At 46.6% G+C, this 8,604-nt stretch overlaps 1 long non-coding RNA gene across 1 annotated transcript; it reads right to left on the reverse strand.

Annotated features, from left to right (window-relative positions):
- Positions 1-6,985: 6,985 nt before the first annotated feature.
- Positions 6,986-7,969, reverse strand: LOC125514104 (uncharacterized). Its single transcript, XR_007286263.2, has 2 exons — positions 7,538-7,969; positions 6,986-7,447 (listed from the first exon to the last, which is right to left on the reverse strand). It is a non-coding gene; the product is annotated as an uncharacterized LOC125514104 (long non-coding RNA).
- Positions 7,970-8,604: the final 635 nt, after the last annotated feature.

Below are 8,604 nucleotides of genomic sequence, written 5' to 3' on the forward strand. Positions count from 1 at the left end.
AAGCTCACAAAGTGGAACGAGGAGCTGATCATGCAGTTCTACTCCATGGCACATTTTTATCCAGATGGGAGGATCACATGGATGTCTGAGGGTACGAGGTACCAATCCACTGTTGAGGAATGGGCAAAGTTGATTAATGCCCCAGAGGAGCATGATGATGACATGGACATATATGCCAAGAAGAAGATGGACCACAACTCAATGTCCAATATGTACAAGGAGATCCCAAATGAAGCACTTGATACTTTCAAGTTTGGCTCACTGCATTATCTTCTGTCAGGTCTGCCTACGATCAATTGGATACTAAGGCACACCTTACTGCCCAAGTCTGGAGATCACAAGATGATCAGAGGCCATGCTATCAACTTGCTACATGTGTTTGATGTGCCTCCGAAGTTCAAGGTGATGAGCCTCATAGTGGAAACAATCAAGAGGACTACAGAAGATCAGAAGAGGAGTTGCGGATATGCCCCTTAGATCCAGGAGCTCATCAACTCCAAGATGGGCACGGGCATATATTTATTGGACAAGGAACACCTGCCTATCCGTCCAGATTTTGAGGACAATGAAGTTGTCATGACTGAAAATGAACCGTCATCTGCCCAAGCATTTGCAAAGAAGGAGAAGGCAAGGAAGGAGAAAGCTGCCAAGATGCCAACTCAAGAGGAGGCATCTGAGTACTTCTTGAAGACCAAACAAGAGCAGCTTGGTTACCTCATTGCATCCACCCTGCGGATTGAGAAAGGACTAGCCACCCTAACTCAAAACCAGGCAAGCCTAGAGAGAATCATGGAACAAAAGTTCTTTGACTTGGATGTCAAGGTAACGGAGATTCAGACTGCAGTGGAGCAGCTCCAAGATGATATGCAGGAGAGGAGAGGCAGGACTACCACTCATGCCTTTGCCAGAGTGCCCAGAGGTCCAAGGTCGTCTGCCGTGCCAGTTGCTGACACAAGAGCCACCACCTCAGCACCAGCCACAGCCTTAGTTCCACCAGCTCCAGCATCTACCTCAGCTCCAATTCCAGCGTCTACTTCAGCATCTACCGAAGCCTTCGTCCTTGGAGTGATCCGGACTCCACCACCACCAGAAGATTAAGCCTGAGCGTCGATCTAGTGCTATGCATTTTCTAGGAACTTTTTGGTAACTTGTTGCCAAAGGGGGAGAAGATGTATAGATCATAGGCTTCGAGAGAGAGAGTGTTGCTTTTCTCTCTTGCTTTATTTGGTGGTTTTTCAAACTTGTTTGCTTTTGAGTGCTTGAGATACTACGTCATTATTTGTGAGACATTGATGATCATGTGTTTGATCATAAGCTACACTTAATGCTTGATGAATGCTATTATCTTATCTGTCTTATGTGATCATTCACTATTGGTGATGAGTGCATGTATTTCATTCTTATCATTTTAAGCGCTCCACCAAGATGTATGTGACATGGAAGAGTAACCCATGACTCTAACTCCTTGTGCATTTGCAGTCCAAAGCAAATTTTAAATATGCACAAATTTAGGGGGAGCTCTTACTTATCACATACTTCTCAAAGCGACGATATATTTCATGCTTATTATCATTTGTCGAAGCTTTGATCTATATGTTGTCATCAATTACCAAAAAGGGGGAGATTGAAAGTGCAACTATCCCTAGGTGGTTTTGGTAATTCATAACAACATATAGCTCATTGAGCTAATGCTATTCCAAGATGATTATTTCAGGAAAGCTTAATGATTGGCATGGCATGGATGTGAAAGTGGAACCCTCAAAATGCTAAGGACAAAGGATTGGCTCAAGCTCAAAAGCTCAAGACTCTTCATTTTATATTTTAGTGATCCAAGATCACATTGAGTCTTTAGGAAAAGCCAATACTATCAAGGAGGGATGAGGTGTTGCTTAATGAGCCTCTTGCTTCATGTGCTTAGTGATATGCTCCAAAACCCTCAACTACTTTCCCATATCCACATATGACCTAAACCCTAAGCCAAACTCGGTCCTACCGATTCTTCCTATCCGGCGCCACCGAGTTTCACTTGTCATTAGCCACTGCCAAACCCTAGCAATTCGGTTCTACCGATAAGGATCTCGGTCTCACCGAGATGGGATTGCAAACTCTCTGTTTCCCTTTCGTAACTTTTCGGTCTCACCGAAAGAGCGAATCGGTCCCACCGAGATTGCAATGTAAACTCAGTGTTTCCCCTTTGTAACTTTTCGGTCTCACCGAGTTCCACTCGGTCTCACCGAAAGAGCAAATCGGTCCCATCGAGTTTGCCTGACCAACTCTCTGGTTAGCTAATTACCAAATTCGGTCTCACCGAGTTTGTGTAATCGGTCTCACCGAGATTACGTTATGCCCAAACCCTAACCATATCGGTCCTACCGAGTTGCATGTCAGTCCCACCGAAAATCTCTAACGGTCACTAGGTTTACATTTTCGGTCCGACCGAGTTTGTTGATTCGGTCCCACCGAGATTGGAAAACTGTGTGTAACGGTTGGATTTTGTGTGGAGGCTATATATACCCCTCCACCTCCTCTTCATTCGAGTGAGAGCCAGTGGAGAGAGCTATCAGAACACACACACCATTCCAACTCATATGTTCTGAGAGAGAACCACCTACTCATGTGTTGAGACCAAGATATTCCATTCCTACGATATGAATCTTGATCTCTAGCCTTCCCAAGTTGCTTTCCACTCAAATCTTCTTTCCACTAAATCCAAATCCTATGAGAGAGAGTTGAGTGTTGGGGAGACTATCATTTGAAGCACAAGAGCAAGGAGTTCATTACCTACACACCATTTGTTACTTCTTGGAGAGTGGTGTCTCCTAGATTGGCTAGGTGTCACTTGGGAGCCTCCGACAAGATTGTGGAGTTGAACCAAGGAGTTTGTAAGGGCAAGGAGATCGCCTACTTCGTGAAGATCTACCGCTAGTGAGGCAAGTCCTGTGTGGGCGATGGCCATGATGGGATAGACAAGGTTGCTTCTTCGTGGACCCTTTGTGGGTGGTTGCTTCTTCGTGGACCCTTCGTGGGTGGAGCCCTGTGTGGACTCGCGCAACCATTACCCTTGGGTGGAGCCCTGTGTGGACTCGCGCAACCGTTACCCTTCGTGGGTTGAAGTCTCCATCAACGTGGATGTAGGATAGCACCACCTATCCGAACCACGGGAAAAACATCCGTGTCTCCAATTGCGTTTGAATTCTCCAAACCCTTCCCTTTACATTCTTGCAAGTTGCATGCTTTACTTTCCGCTGCCTATATACTCTTTGCATGCTTGCTTGAATCATGTGATGATTGCTTGACTTGTCCTAAATTAGCTAAAATGTGCCAAGAACTAAAATTGGGAAAAGGTTAAGTTTTTATTTGGTCAAGTAGTCTAATCACCCCCCTCTAGACATACTTTCGATCCTACAATCGGATGCACGGTTTGGAAATGGCAAGCAAAACAAATATGGCACCGGTTTGCGATAATCAGCAAGTAGCCATCTAAATGCATCAAGATAATTATGCTACAGCACTCAAACATGACAACAAAATACATGGCAGGGATCCACTCATGATGCTTGACAAAAGATGAACACTGAGCTACGGCCAATTCATCCATTAACAGGTTCGAACAAGCATGGCAAAAATGCAAACAATAATAGGTTTCAGACCTGGAATTTAACATCAGGTAGCACACTTTGGAGCATGAAAACTATATGCTACAGGAACTTAACATGGCAAAGAAAGGCATGACATGAAGCTCCTCAAAGCACTTAACAAAAGTCCCTTAGTGACCTTGAGCCAAAAGGTATCGGAAAATACAATTGCAAGCATGCGAACATGGCAAAAACATAATCAGATTACAGACTTGGTGAAAAACTGGAGCCTGCAAATCTGTTAACGAGTAGGCATGTTTACGAGCTCGATGCACTCACTATAGAGCAAGGCATGACAAACTAAGCATACACCCATCAAGAATACATATCATAAAAGCTAGACATGGCAAGAACAACAACATAGCATGCACGGATCACTAGCAACATCCTCGGCAAAATCGCTAACAAGTCAACAATCTGCCAGGATTCACGAAATAGCAAAAGTAGAGCTCGATTGACTCAAGCTAGGGTGCTCCATAAATGCAAACAAAGATATGGATGGATAGAGCACCACAATGTTAACAAAACATCCTTACTGATCATCCTCAAAAGAGGCACGGATCACTAGGAAACAACATGAACATATGGCATAATGACAAAATCAGAACAAGGACTTAGTGAAATAACTAAGTCCCTGAAATCAGCATTAACGAATGCACTACTTTGCAAGCTTGTGCTAGTCACCACACATATCACAAAAATACATGATAGGCACCTCTGTAAAGATGGCATGGCATATAACAAAACACATGTAGAGCTCAGGAGCATATCATGCACACATTAATCATGGCAAAAATGACAAATAACTAATTGATGCAACAGATCTGGCAATTATACCAAATAGCCCTCTTCCAACAGCATTTCGGGCATCAAGATGAGCTCCAATGAAAATGACGCAATGAGATGAAATGATGTACTCTTTGAGATTAAAATTTTGATATGCTACACGCACAAATCGGAGCTATGGATGCGGAGTTACGGCATGAGCAAGAATGCAAAATAATACTAGGGAGAGGGAAAAAGTCAACCCTCTAGGGTTTCGCTGTAGCACCGATCCAGATCCGATCCGGCGTGCACGCGGCCCGAGGATGGCTGGAAGTCACTGTAGCGCCGAAGGAGCTTTGGCTCGTCGGACTTGGAGGCCGGCCGTGGCGAGGAGATGAGGAGGAGGACGCCGGAGCGGCGAGGGGCGGCGCGGCCGTGGTGGTGAGGTCCGGCGAGGTGCCGGAGCCGGGCGGCGAGGCGGCTGCCGGCGGGCGCGTCGGGCGGCGGCGGCCGGCGCGGAGGAATATGGCGGCGCGCGCGGGATGGAGGCGGCGGGGCGACGTGGGCCGGGCGTGGGCCTGGCGGGCCGGCGGCGCTGAGGCGGCGATGTGGGCGTGGCTCGCCACATGGCGGTCGCTGGTTGGTGGCGGTGGTGGTGTCCGGTGCGTCCCGGACGTTGTCCGGCGCGCAGAGAGGCGGGGAGCTAGGTTAGGGTAGGAATGGACCCGTGATTTTCGGGGGAGATGCCTATTTATACATAGGTGGAGCTAGGAGAGTCCAAATGAGGTGCGATTTTTGGCCACGCGATCGTGATCGAACGCTCTAGATGATGGAAGGATTTAGGTAGGGTTTGGGCAAAATTGGAAGGATGTTGGGCTGCAACACACACGAGGCCTTCTCGGTCCCTCGGTTAACCGTTGGAGTATCAAACAAAGTCCAAATGGTACGAAACTTGACAGGAGGTCTACCGGTAGTAAACCAAGGCCACATGACAAGTCTCGGTCCAATCCGGAAATGTTTAACCCCCACACACGAAAGGAGGTAGAAAGGACCACCGGAGAAGATAGGAGCGCTGGAATGCAAAACGGACAACGGGGAAAATGCTCGGATGCATGAGACGAACCCGTATGCAAATGCAATGCACATGATGACATGATATGAGATGCATGAAAAAGGCAACAAAACACGGAGACAAAAATCCGAACCCGAGGAAAACAAAATAACTTAGCGCCGGAAACGGCAAGAGTTGGGATACATATAAGGTAAATTACATCCGGGGTGTTCCACAAGGGCCAGAAGTGAAAACGGGCCGGAATCATATTGGGTGGCCCAGATGACGCTACTGGGCCTAATTCGGATAGGGCGTAATGGGCCTTGGGTTAGCGGGCTGTAAATGGGCTATATGCTAACAGGCCGTTAACAGGCTTTACATGGGCCGGCCCGCCACCTTTTGACAAAGTCAAACGGGCCGGCCTTTTCATAGGAATGGGCCTTTGTTGGGCTGTGCCACGTGTCGACGTATCATAGGCGCCTTCTGTCCAATGAGTGCATGACATCTGTCCCAATGATGAGCCGACACGTGTTTCCTCCAGCCAATGATGATTTTACACATGGAAAATCCCCATTGGTCGGGGCTGTTAACGGGTTATCAGATCCAAAACCCGACCCGATAGCTTAACGGCGTTCCGTTACAGTGGATGCCACGTGTCAGTCACCCTTGACGAAAGCACTTCTGTGACGCAGGATTTATCGTCATGGAAGTGGACACTTCCGTGATGATAATTTTGGTAATGTCATGGAACACTTCTACGACAGCACAGGTATGACTATCTTGATTCTGTCATAAAATCATCATGGATGTACATGCATGACAGAAAATGCGACCTACTGTGACAAACACGTATCTTCACGGAAGTGTTTTTTTGTAGTGCACACCATTACACAACTTATGGTTAAAATAACTCCAGGCCATCTCCCTTATTTTAGCCTCGCCACCATCATCGGAACCACACTACTACCTCAGCACGGCCTGGTTCTTTGGTAGAAAGAACATCTTTGATCACCATTTGTTTCATTCTTCAAGGTGAGATTTCTCTACAATTGATAGAAAAACCAACCATTGATGGAAAAAAATTAGCACAAAAATAGATCAATAAGTTTGGCATCCTACGGTGTACCTATATGGCCGCACGACCACAACTTTCCCTACCTCAATACATAATCCTCCCCTAGTCAATCTTCCTATTCATAAAGAAATTACCTGTGAATAGAATTAGATCAACAAACATGTGATGTAATAGAACACTTTCAGCTTCGCATGGTTCAAGCAAGTATCGACTGTATCATACTATTGCCTTTCGTTGTATTATGCTTTAGATCCAAGAACTCAGATGCATCAACTTGATGCCTTTATTTGAAATAAGAAGAGAACTTAGATGCATCAGTTGCCTTCCTCTGCTCTTGTTATTGATGTACAATAAGAAAACACAGAATGTAAAGCCCTGTTTCAGAGTCATGAAAGGACTGATAATACTGTAGTGGCATATCTCAAATAGCTATGCTGTAGGTACATCTGTACAGATAAATAAAGTAGAATGCTTTCAGATTTTAGTACACAACCAAATTAAAACAATTCAATATCATTATCACAATACAGTTGGGGTTGGTGGCATCAACAATCCTTATTATGTATTACTGAAGATGATACTATGTACAAATATCCATTCTAGAGTTCTGAATATTTACAATAATTGGTTTGCAAAGGGGAGGTAGTCCGGCAGAAGATTTTCGCTAGCCCGTGAAGAAAAAACTTAACTTCAAACAAAAATACGTCTGATCCATTTGTGCCAACCAAAAGAGATATTAATCTATGGAATCAAGTATACATAAGACATAAATAGATTCAGCAACCAACATGAATCAAGTCCCTAATGGCGAGTCCGGCAGGACATATAACAACTAACAGGAATTACGCAACAATCAAGAACCATCAATCGAATTCAGCAGCACATAAGATGCCTGACCCACGTCCCTCCTGCCTCAAACTCCTTTGCGAGTGGTGAGTCATGAAAAGAAAAGAAAATGCATCACTGGAATAGAGTGGAAGGGAAGGAAGGATGGGGGGTTTGAGGAGTTACCATCCCTGTCACTGGAGAGGAGGCCGCATCCTAGGTGATGAATTAGGCGCCGAGGAAGACGGGCACGAGCGGAGGTGTGGAGGAAGACGAACAGAAGCGGCGGGAATTCCATTGCCGCCCTGCCTGCCTCCTCTCTTCTCACGCCTACGTCTGCTCGCTCGCACCGCCATGGCCATGGATCCCGCCGCCGTGGTCACTAAGAGGAGGCGAACTGGAACCCCACGGGCTTGGTCTGGATCCAGCCGCGGTGGGAGCGCCATGGCCTCCCTTCTCGATCTGGAAGGAACAGAAGGGAAGGGGGAGTAGGAGAGGGGAAGTCGCCGGTGCGGAGAGGGCAGAGGCCGGCGGAGGTAGGGGAGAGCACGGGCCGGCGGTGGGGTGGCGGCATCGCCAGATGCATCTGGGTTGAGGGATGGAAGAGCGCGGATTAAATTCTCACAAGGGGTTATTTGTAAAATCAAAACGTTTTCTCGCATCCACTTAAAAAGGGATTGTGGGATCAATTATCAAAAACTACATGGACTTTTGTGTAAAAATGTCGTGACGATGAACCCGACAGACTCAACCCGTGCTTTATTATTAGGGAAAGATTTTTGGGACTAACCTACTAACCCAAGACCCGGTGCAAATTGTTGTTTTTTTGCCTATTTCAGTGTTTCACAGAAAAGGAATATCAAACAGAATCCAAACGGAATAAAACCTTCGGAAGTTATGTTTGGAACAAACGTGATCCAGGGGACTTGGAGTGGACGTCAAGAAACCAACGAGGAGGCCATGAGGCAGGGGGCGCGCCTACCCCCCTGGGCACGCCCTCCCCCTCGTGGGCCCCTAATGGCTCCATTGACCTACTTCTTCCTCCTATATATATTCATATACCCCGAAAACATCCAGGAGCACCACGAAACCCTATTTCCACCGCCGCAACCTTCTGTACCCAAGAGATCCCATCTTGGGGCCTTTCCGGAGCTTCGCGGAGGGGGAATCGATCACGGAGGGCCTCTACATCAACTCCATGGTCCCTCCGATGATGTGTGAGTAGTTTACCTCAGACCTTCGGGTCCATAGTT

This window comes from Triticum urartu, chromosome 6A (genome assembly GCF_056163025.1).
Source record: "Triticum urartu cultivar PI428250 chromosome 6A, HENAU_Tu73, whole genome shotgun sequence".
NCBI classification, from domain to species: Eukaryota; Viridiplantae; Streptophyta; class Magnoliopsida; order Poales; family Poaceae; genus Triticum; species Triticum urartu.